A 12,160-nucleotide genomic window follows, 5' to 3' on the forward strand; every position below is an offset into this window, starting at 1 on the left:
GGTCTTTCCCCCGTGGAGCCACTCAGTGGGTTCGAACCACCAACCTTTCGGTTAGCAGCCAAGCACTTAACAGTTGTACCACCAGGGCTCCTTTCACAAGGCATTATGGGGCCAAAAAGTAAGACAGACTACTTAGGAATGACTAAAAGCAAGACTCGAAGTCACTGATTTACCAATGAAGCATAAAGGCAAAGGTTATTAATTAAACAGCAACTAACAGCAAAGTCATGATTAAATCTTTAACACAAAGACGAGTAAAAAGACGAACTTAGTGGTTTAGAAAAAAATGTCTGGGAACCTAATGGCAATTTTTTATCCAAAAAGAATCCTGGCAGAAGAGTTAATGGTTAAATAAGTGCATCCCACCCAGATCAAAGGCCCTAAAGAGAAAAGGGATCTTCACTTGACCAAGACCTAGCTGGCCCTGAGGACACTGATACTACAGAGCTTCATCCCCAGATCAAAGAGACCCTGATCATCTATACACTGACTGAGAAAAGAATGAAGACATCCATGAGACCTAAACAAGCTTCCAGGAATCTGAATACATGAGACCCTAATAATGGGACTCTTCTGGGGCTTTCCATCCAAATCTGCTTTCTAAAATGAAAGCAAGCAGCTCTGAAGGGGGGGGGTTAGGAAATATACACTACTTCTGAATGGTGTGCATGTGTATGTGAGAAAATCTTTTGAAAGACAGGCAGTGTTTACATAGTGGCTAAACTCCATACTCTGGAGTGAAGCTGAGTTCCTGTCCTGCGCAGCCATTTACTTGTTCAGTGATCTTAAGTGATCTGCTGATTATCCCAACCTTAGCTTTCTCTTCCATTCATCTATTCTTACAACATACTTATTGAGTAGCTATCACGAGCTAGACACTATTCTGAACAAAATAGACCAAAATTTTTGTTCTTAAGGAACCATCATTCTAATGGAGGGAAAAAAGATGTTAAATGATAGGCACATGATTAAGTAAATGAGAAAATAGGTTAGGAAAATAGGCAAGGGCTATGGAAAGACAAGAGGGCTGGGATGAGGTGGGGTGCCAGTTGCAATTTTATATTAAGTAGTCAGCGTAGGCTTCCTAAAGAGTCATATTTAAATGAAGACTTGCAAGAAGTGAAGGAGTTAAGCATTCATTTGCAAAAACAGGTATATATTGGTACTACTTCAGAAGGTTGTTGAGATAATTAAATAAGGTGTGGAGAGTACCTAACACAGTGCCTGGCACACATTAAGTGCTCAATAAATGCTAGCTATAATAACAATAATAGGTATCTTTGTTTGCTAGTACTGCCATAACAAAATATTACAAGTGGGTAGTTTTAAAGAACAGAAATTTATTTTCTCACAGTTCAGGAGGCTGGAAGTCTGAATTCAGGGCATGGCTCTAGGAGAAGGTCCTTCTTTGAACCTTTTGCCGCCAAGTCGATTCCGACTCATAGCCACTCTATAGGACAGAGTAGAACTGCCCCACAGCATTTCCAAGGGGTGGCTGGTGGATTCTAACTGCCAATCTTTTGGTTAACAGCCAAGCTCTTAACCACGGTGTCATAGCTGCCTACAATCCTTGGTATTCCTGGGTTTGCATCTATCTTCCCCGTGTGTCTGTCTCTGTATCTATTCTGCAATTTTTATAAGACGCCACTGAGAAGTGATTAGATTTAGGATGAGCTGGAATTGACTCAATGGCAAGGGGTTTGGTTTTTCTTGGTTTTTACTTTGGTATGACCGCATTAGTGTAACAAAAGAAAATTCCTACTTTCAAACAGGATCATTCACAGGTACAGGGGTGAGGACTTCAACATAACTCTTAGGCGGACACAATTCAATCCATAACAATACATTTCTAAAACCACTGACACTTTCTTTTAAGTCTTCTGTTCTAAAGTCATGCATTATACAAGCAATAGCCACTTGTTTTTCTCAGACAGTCTTAGAGACGAGCAATGCTGAGCTGAGCTGTATCTTCTCAGAACAATCACTTTTTCCTGACTCCGGGTTCTGTAGACAGGGTCTTCTGACATACTAACCACACACAGGCATATATGTGCAGGGATTCAAAAGACCCCATTGAAAAGTGTGAGTCAGAGACAGGCAGGAAACTGCTTCCCATCTGGAGAGCCGCCGCTCTGTGATGGAGCAGCACCTCCCCTCTTGGAAGTTGTTTCTTGGGGGACTGCGGTCCTCTGGAGGTCTATCTCTGTGGGATCCACTGACCCATCAGGCTAAGACCTTGGGTTGAAGAATTCAAAGGAACCTCACTCATCATACGTGTTCTGCAGCTCTTCAGAGAGGCACAAATAGAGGCGAACCTCATGTTGTCTCTCTGATCCCATCCCATGTGCTTAATGAAACATTAAATTCATCCATTAATTTCAAAAGGAAAAACTGGGGTGTGTAATGGTGCCTGAGTTCATGTGGGAGGCTTCCTATGTGCCATCCCACTCCCACTGCTACATTTCCTGATGTTTGTTGATCAATTCTCCATACAAGAAATCTTACCCCAGCACTGCCATAAATGCAATAAGGGAAACACAGGGAAGATCAAAGAAAGCACAGCACCCCTAATCTCTCACTTAGCCAGAATACGCTTTGCTACTTTTCTCAGAGGGCTGAAGGGAATGGGAAAAAAAAAGTGAGGGGTCGGGGGAGGATAGAAAATAGGTAACCTGAACCCACTGTCATCATAGCAACCCTACAGGGCAGAGAAGAACAGCCCCACAGGGTTTCCAAGCAGCAGCTGGTGGATTCAAACTGCTGACCTTTTGGTTAGCAGCCAAGCTCTTAACCACTGTGCCACCAGGACTGTAATTCTTCTCCGTTGCTGGTTCAGAGGGTGGGAAGAAGAAACCACCTGGTCCCATCTTTGAGTAAGTGTGAGAGCCCAGGACCAGGTGAGATCAGGGCAGACTGTGATGTATAGCATCGATGCTCCATTCTAGGCAGCTAATAGCTCAAGCTCAAGATGGATTTGGTTCTAAGATGGTTCTAAGAACACCATTGATAAGGCTTCTTAACTTAAAAAATGAAGTCAGACAAAGTTATGGGGAAAATCATATGCTCAGGAAGTGGGACTTTATATAACAGCACAAAGCTTCTGGGAAGTGTTATGGATTGAATTGTGTCCCCCAAAAATACATGTAAATCTTACTATACCTGTGGTTATAACCCTATTCGGGAATAAGGATTTCTTTGTTATGTTAATGAGACAGTATTAGTGTAGGGTGTGTCTTTAATCAATCTCTTTGAAGAGAAGATTAAGCAAGCAGCAAGCAAGCACAGATGAGGAAGACAGATGCTCTGCCACAAGAGATTTCCAGGGAACCTAGAAACAGAAGCTGAAAAGAGACAAGAACTTCCCCCCAGAGCCAACAGAGAGAAAGCTTTCCTCCAGAGCGGGCGCCCTGAATTCGGACTTCTAGCTTCCTAAACTGTAAGAAAATAAATTTCTGTTTGTTAAAGTCACCCACTTTTGGTATTTCTGTTATAGCAACACTGAATAACTAAGACAGGAGGCAACATGGAAAAATGTAGTTAGAGCTATAATATTTTATTCCTTATCACTTTACATTCCTGCTCCTAAGAATTTCATGGTTTAAAGAAGCAGGAGCACTGAAACTAAGCACGCCTGAGTACAGATTCTGGCTCTAATGTTCACTGGTTGTGTGACCTTAACCAAGCTACTTACTTTTCTAAGCTTCAGTTTCTTTGTGTACAAAAGAGGACAAATAATACCAACTTCATGGGCTGTGAAAATTAAGTTAATACTCTACAGTGCCTGGCATGTAAGAGGCATTCAACATATTGTTGAATGTTCAACATATTGTTTAGCTTAAAAAAATAAACAATAATAATGATTTATTATTCACTGATTTATTATTAAATATTAGTTATTAGTTGCATATACTTTTTATACCTGCTATGTGCCAGGCATATCAAACCAAAAACCCATTGCCGTCAAGTCGATTCTGACTCGTACAACCCTATAGGACAGAGCAGAACTGCCCCATAGGGTTTCCAAGGAGCGGCTGGTGGATTCAAACTGCTGACCTTTTGGTTAGCAGCCAAACGCTTAACCACTGCACCACCAGGGCTCCTCCAGGCGCATACTAGGTAATAAATTTAACATTAAAGAATAGTGAAAGGTTGCCAACAACTAAAATATCAAAAATAGAATGATTAAGGAAATCATGGAATTTCCACTCAGAGGAGAAATGCAACTATTTAAAAATATAAATGCATATTTACTATATATTTAAATAGTATGTGCTTACTTTTATATACATTGGCTGGAACTGGAATGAAATTGAGCATACTCTAAAATTAAAACATGTATCTATATTATATACATGGAAGAAATAATTTTCGATGTTGTATAAGTGGTATCATTATAGATTTCACTTGTTCGTAATAATTGATTTTGTAATAATAAAATATTTTTAACCCTAAAAAATGTCAACATTAAATTTATTCCTTAATTTCAGATGAAAAAATTGGGGATGTAAAAATGGTCCCTGGGTGTTTCTGAATCAGTGGGAGAATATAATTTAAGCCAGTAAGACATCAAACTTAAATAGCAGCCAGATTAGTTTCACAGCTGACATTATGATTTTTAGGGACCTATCTACTGGGTTTGCTAAAAGAAAACTATCATCTTCCTCAATTATTTAGCGTTAGGTATTTACTGCAGACATTTATTATACATGCTATGTGCCAGGCACCATGCTAGGTGATAAACTGTAAGGATCCTGCCCTCACTGGGCACATAACACAGTAAAGGAGATAAACTATTCAAATATTTCAACATAAGGCAGTGAGAAGTACCATAAGAGGTACACAAGGTACTTTAGGGGGCACATCCATTATCTCAAGAAGCCATTCTAATAAACTATAAAGTAGGCATGAAGATGAAGATCTGTTTTACAGGTTAGAACTCTAAACTTTGCCTTAGTGGCAAGTGGCAAAGTGGAGACTTGAACTCATGCCTTCTAATGACAGGCTCTCTGCAATCTTTGCTCTGTCTCAGCATTCCCCTAGATAACGTGATCTGGAAGTTATCTTTGCCAATATCTTCCTTCTAGGTCTTCCTTGCCCTTCCTCAGACCCCTAAGTAAGCATGCAGTGTTCCAGCCGTCAAGAAGAGGAGACAGTTGCATAGCCATTAGGGGAGGTCGGCCATGGCTGCCACCACCAGTTGGTACAGGGACTAGCAGCAGGTAAGCTATTCTCTGGGTCTTATGTAAGTAGGGAGTCCTTGGGTGGTGCAAACATTTAATATGCTCACTGCTAACCAAAGGCTGGAGGTTTGAATCCACAAAGAGGCACCTCAGAAGAAAGGCGTGGTGATCTACTTCTGAAAAGTCAGCCATTGAAAACTCTATGGAGCACAGCCCTACTCTGACATACATGGTGTCTCCATGAGCTGAACTCTTCAGCAGTTGGGTTTTGTGTGTGTGTGTGCATGAAGAATTCTATAGGTAGAGAATTGGCAACTCTGGAAACTTGAATCCCTGGCAGCAGCAGAACCATATCTGGAGCATATAAGCAGCCCTGGTGTCACAGTGGTTAAAGCGCTCGGCTGCTAACTGAGGGAAAAAGACGCGGCAGTCTGCTTCTGTAAAAACTTAACAGCCTTGGCAACCCTATGGTGCAGTTCTACTCTGTCCTACAGGGCCACTATGAGTTGGAATCGACTCAATGGCAACAGGTTCAATAAAGGACATCTGAGCACAGCTGATTTTGCTCTGAAATGTTTGTTTTTACTGTCTCGTTAGGGCATTGGGACAACGATGTCTTTTTCCTAGACCCTTATGTTCCTCCCTCTTACCCCATACCTATTCTTTCACTCTCCTTTTCCTTCTTAATTTCTTTACTTTCTCATCTTCTCAGTAAGGTTTCTTCCCTTTTTTCTTTCTTTTTTTCCATCTCTTCTTCTGCTTCTATAAACTTCTTTTTCCTTATCCCAAAAACTTCTGCTCCATGAGTCTTGGGAGTCTGATCCCTAAACTCGTAACCATAATCTTCCCGGCCTCGGCCTGCCTCCTGGCCTCCGTGAGCTAATGAAAATCAGAGATGCCTAGTAGGTGGCCCAAGGGGGCAGGGGTTCGGAGGACAGAAATGGAGAGCTCATTTCTAAAGTCTGATCCTGTAACTCAATAATTCTAACTCTACCACAGTTTGAAACTAATTGGAACTCAGTGAGGGTAAAGTCTTGGACCCATTATTAAGCATTAAAAGAAAGTGAAGAGAACTAACTGCCTTTGGAGAAAGAACATTGTCAATGTCCTAACACCTTTTTTTTTTTTTTTTTGCTGCTTGTTTGTTGTTTGCTGTGGATTTTGCTGTTACCATTTGTTGGTTGCTTGGTTTGTGAACTATACTTTTAGGCATATAAATCCCCAACTTTGAGTCTAGAAATAAGGCATATAAACAATCTTCTCAGGTACATGTTTACAGGAAGACATGTTAGCTGCAAATGTCCCTGAGTTTCAAGCATGTCTCATATATCTGCCAAGAGGCAATTAGCTGTGTTATGGTAACTCAGGACCCAGAGGCCTGGACAAATAAGCAATTGACAATAGTGAGCTCATTCTCAGAAACTCCTGTCTGAGTGTTAGGACAGGAAAGACAGGCAAAACAGATAAAACCAGAAGCATGCCAGCTGATGAATGCTAGTGCTCATCAGTGTCAAGAAAACCAGGATGAAGAATTTCCAAGCTCAGAAGAGATGACTGAGGCATTGGTTGTTGCTGCTGTTAGCTGCCATGCAGTCAGCCCCCAACTCATGGTGGCCCCACACACAATGGAATGAAATGCTGCCCGGTCCTGTGCCATCCCCATGGTCAGTTGCAGATCAGACCAGTGTGATCCATAGGGTTTTCATTAGCTGATTTTTGGAAGCAGATTGCCAGGCCTTTCTTCCTAGTCCATCTCAGTCTAGCTACCATAATAAAAATCCACATCTATATAGCCCTTTATAATTTAAACAACACTTATACACATATTGACAATATGATTTTGACAACACTCCAATAAGGGAAGTAGGATAGGTATAATGTTGCTTTATAGATGAGAAAACGGGAATCAAAGGAATGATGTGAGTCACACAAGTTGCACAGTAACTAGCAAAGGCAGGATTTCCAGCTTGGTGTGCCCTTTCCAAATTACCATAATTCTCAAAAGCATTTGCCTAGTAGTTACATAGTAAGACAACAACAGTGCTGAGAACCCAGGCCCTCTTAATTCCAGCTCTAAGATCTTTTACTACATAATGATGCCTAGGTAACCACATTGTATAATCAAATTTCTTTTTCTCTGGCTCTTGGTAAAGATTAATCTGCACTGCCTCCGGGAAAATACCAGATAAAACTAAAAAGAAGGCAGGGTTACAGAGCAGCTCACCCTTATCCTATTACATCCAGTCTTCTGAAACAATAAGTATTTCACTTTATCTGAGAGTTAGGAGGAACATTCTACTTCCAGCTGCAGTGGGCTTTTAACTGGAGAGTACTTCTGTTCTTCAGAGACCTAGCCAGGAAAGCACAAAAATCAAACGAGTGCCAGGCCAGTCAGAGTTAATGTGAGGAGGCAGGGTTCTCCTGCATGAGTCCATGCTCAACAATCTAGAGATAACCCAAATCATCATTACCTGTACATCCCAGTGGAGTCCACTTGTTTGTAAAAGCTCACTACCCATCAGTGCCTCGGCACACAGCTAGTCTTGCCAAACTTTCAAAATGTGCCCTGTGGACCACCACTGCTGCCTCAAGGGCTGAGGGCTGGTGGGAAAGTGGATCCCAGAAGTCTTTGCTCAATCCACCCTGCTATTTTCTTAGAAAGCAGCGAGCTGTAACATACCACCATTTACACCCTTGACTCATCCAAGTTATTATGAGAAAATAAAATAAAATTATGATCCCTTGTTAGGACAATTATTCACTTCTTGGTTCCAAAATTAGTTTTAACTTAACTTAGACCCTGCGTCCAACACAAAGTAAGAGAGGTGGCAGTGGGAGCTACCAGCCATGCAAGCAACCAACTAGTTATAAAAACATAACAAAGGAGCCAACAAAATCAACACTGGTTTTCCACACTGGTGTAATGCCTTATAACACAATTCCCTTCCATTTCACTTACTTTATATGGGTAAGAGTTTTGGTGTCCTGGCTGATCTGAGAACAGCTAGGAAAACTTGGGTCCAGAGGGCTGAACAATTCCTTCAAGTTTACACAGCACAACAGTGACTCATGGTTTACACAGGATTCACCATGAGGTTATGCAGTCAGCTCCACACTGGTGTTCCAAAGTTTGCTATTATACCAAAAGCATCAAAAGTCCACTTTGCTAAATCTCCTTCATAGAGACCTATATTCTCTCCTCATCTGAACTTGTCAAGATTATGGTCCTAAGCCCTAGCACTTCCACCTTCCTATAAGAAAACATTAAAACCTTGGATTTAGGACCATGGGGGACCACGTAGGGAGCAAGTTGTCACTTGCTTGTTGTCTATGGAAAAATCAAGATGGTGAGCTTATGGAGAGCAGAGGCTTTCCCTTGTTGAAGGTTGTATTCCCAGAGTTAATTCAGCACATAGCGGGCAGTGGTGGTTCAGTGGAAGAATTCTCGCCTCCCATGAGGGAGACCTGGGTTCAATTCCTTGCCAATACACCTCATGAACAGCCACCATTCGTCTGTCAGTGGACGCTTGTGTTGCCATGATGCTGAACAGGTTTCAGTGGAGCTTCCAGACTAAGATGGACTAGGAAGAAAGACCTGGCAATCTACTTCTGAAAATCATCTGCAACCAATCATGAGGACGGCGCAGGACTGGGCAGCGTTTCATTCCGTTGTTATGGGGGTTGCCGTAACTCAACAGGAGCTAACAACAACAGTTCAATGCTTGGTACATAACAGCTCTCAATAAATATCTGTTAAATCACTGAATCAATGAATGGACCTGTGTGTTTTATTTGGGAGATGAGAGACAAGCCTAAGCCTGTCAGTGTGCATATTGTTCTGGAATTCTGGGACTTTGACTTTGCCCAACTTGTTTTGAGGAGGTCATTAAACCAGCTCTGTTTCACCTTGCCAGGATAAAACCCAGACAAAACTGTTAATCAGTGGGTGGTGTGAAATAACAGGTACTTTATGCCCTCTAGCGGCCAGGATGATTCCAGATTCCCAAGTCCCCACAGGTCTCATAAGCTTTTCCCAGAGAACAGAGTGCATTGAATTTAAGCATCTTGGTAGCACAAGGCAATCTGCAGGTTTCATTTTGCCCATCCCCTCTGCCAAACAAGAGAGTCCTCTGTCTGTCTGGTCAGAAAGATGCCACCCCATTCCCAAAGTCCTCAAAGGAGACTTCTCATCCCTTCAGTGAGAGCAGATGAGTATGTCAAGGAAGCTGAAAATGAGCCTTTTAAAGTGAATTGCCTTTCCCTGAATGATCTGTGGTTCCAAGGGCTCCCAGAAAATAAAAGACCATTCAAGGAAAATAACAATTTCCAGTCTGAAACATTCAGATTTCCATTTATTTGGGGTTATCAAGTCAGGTAACCCTTATGAGTGAAAAACACCTCAGAAGCTCTTTCAAACCTTGTATTGCTAGCATTCTGACTTAAGCTGGGTTCTCTAGAAGAGCAAAACCAGTGAAGCACCCATATGTATATATGTATGTAGGTAGGTATAAATATACATAGAGATTTATTTCGAGGAAATGGCTCATGCACTTGTGGAAGCTGGCAAGTCCCAAATTCATGAGTCAGTTGTCAGGCTGGAGGCTTCCCCTGACTCATGTGGTTGCAGGGGGTGATGAACCCCAAATCGGCAGTTCAGACACCAGGCTGCTGCTCACGGGACTGCAGGAGCTGGGGAATCCCAAAATCTGCAGGTCAGATGGCAGGCTGCTGGCTCACATCCCAAGAACTGGAGATAAGAGGATGACGAGTCAGACACAGGATCCAGAAAGGGCAGGCATTGCCAGAACATCTACACGTATTAGATGCTGGCCACACCCTCAAGGAAACTCCCCTTTCAACTGACTGGCTGCTCACATTCGATCGCAAAATAAAGGCTGATTACATAATAGCTGCCAAACCACTGAGAATCATGGCCTAGCCAAGTTGACACATAACCTTAACCATCACACATTCCATGATTAGGATTACATTCCCAATTTGTAGAAACAGAAACTGAGGGTCCAAACTAATGACTGAAAATATGATAACCGTCCTCTCAATTCTATGAAGGGCTTTAACTTTTGTTTAAAATGTGTGGTAAATGAAAAAAACCTAAACTTCTGTAGGGATTTCTAAAGTAAGCACCACATGTGCAGAGATTTTTGTTTTAGTCCATTGTTGAATCCTCAGCACCTAGAACAGTGTTTGCCACATCAATAAATATTTGGTAAATGAATGACTGAAGGAACAAACAAATGAAGTGAGCCTAGACAGAAGAAAGTATTTTATGATGGAAATCATTGTACACTGGTGCTTGTCAGTCTTTATTTAGAGATACAGTGCAGTAAATTACTTAATACGGCCCTTCTAGCCATAGTCTTCGTGACTCCTACACAGTGATTAGGTGGGATCATGCAAATAAGGTGTACGGAACCCTAATGAGGTACGGTGATTGGTGTTGTGTGTGTCAGCTTGGCTAGGCCGTGATTCCCAGTATTGTGTGGCTGTCCTCCATTTTGTGATCTGATGTAATCATCCTAATTAGTCTCCATTTTATGTGTTATAAATCCTAACCTCTACATGTTAATGAGGCGAAATCTGTGAGGTGTCTTGAGACAGCCTTGCAGAAGGTGTGACTCAAGTTCCACCCTTACTGAAGTCATGCCCTTCCCTGGGGTGTAGCCTGCATTCAATGTATATATGTGGGTACTCTGGCGGGGCTCTCTCTCTGCATCTGGATCCTGTGTCTGGCTCATCATTGTCTGACCTCTGGTTCTTGGGACTAGAGCCAGCGGCCTGACATCTGACCCACCAGTTCTGGGATTCACCAACTTCTGCAGCCCCATGGGCCAGCAGCTTTTCTTCTGACCTCATTCACCAGCTTCCACAGCCTTGTGAGCCAGCAGCCTGTCGTCTGGCCTGCCGATTTGGGTTTTTCGACCCCTACAGCCACATGAATCAAGAGAAACCTATGCCTGACCCACAGATTTGGGACTTGCCAGCTTCCACAACCACGTGAGCCATTTCCTTGATACGGTTTGTGAGTTCCGTGAGACACTGCAGTGAATTACGGAACTCAAAGATGGGAGGGAGAGTACTGAGGGGAGGAGGAGTAGCTGATGTTAAAGATGATAGAATGGTACAGCAATTTGGAAAAGTTGGACATTTGGGACATCTTTAACCTCTGCCTCATAGGAACCAGCTTTGTGCTGATCCTTATAAAAGAAATTATTCATTTAGTTGGTATCAGAATGGTGGGTTTCACTTCAATGTCCAAAATCACTACAAAATATGATTTTGGAAAAAAGAGGATAAATGGGAGAATGAGAAACCTTTGGTTTCTGGATGGGATAAAAAACACCCATGGACTGAAGAGGCTGTTATGTGCCAATCAGTTACCCGAGGCAGAAACTATTCATGGGTAGTAAGAGTGGTGGGTCTAACTCCTGAGGAATTAGCCAGTTGGATGCATATGAAAATACAGAGTGATAAGGAAAGGGCCAGACATAACATTCCTTGGCTTCTGTTGTCAGTAATAGCTGCAATGGCAGGGAGAAAGAATGTAGAGGTGGATTTCAGCACTAAACCAAGCCCAGATCCGGTCCAGTTGGAGCCATGACCACTAGTCTCAGGGTTGACCACAGGGCCGATCCAGAAAGGAAAACTTGGTTGGAACAACAAGAAGTATGCTTACGATCATTGGTCACGAAGAAGGTAGTCCAGGGGAGGAACGGGAAAAACCAAGAAACTACTGAAACCAGGAGATACAATGTAAAGGAGTTGCTTCAATTTGTAGAACAGCTTCCTGAGGAACCATTACTAAAATAGATTGTCAGAGGGACTAATTTAGGGACAGTGTTTTTGGTTTTAAGAGCTTGCCTGCTCACCAAAAGGTCAGCAGTTCAAATCCACCAGCCACTCCTTGGAAACCCTATGGGGCAGTTCTACTCTGTCCTATAGGGTCACTATGAGTCAGAATC

Source organism: Trichechus manatus, unplaced genomic scaffold, assembly GCF_000243295.1.
Source record: "Trichechus manatus latirostris isolate Lorelei unplaced genomic scaffold, TriManLat1.0 scaffold00227, whole genome shotgun sequence".
In the NCBI taxonomy this organism is placed as follows: domain Eukaryota; kingdom Metazoa; phylum Chordata; class Mammalia; order Sirenia; family Trichechidae; genus Trichechus; species Trichechus manatus.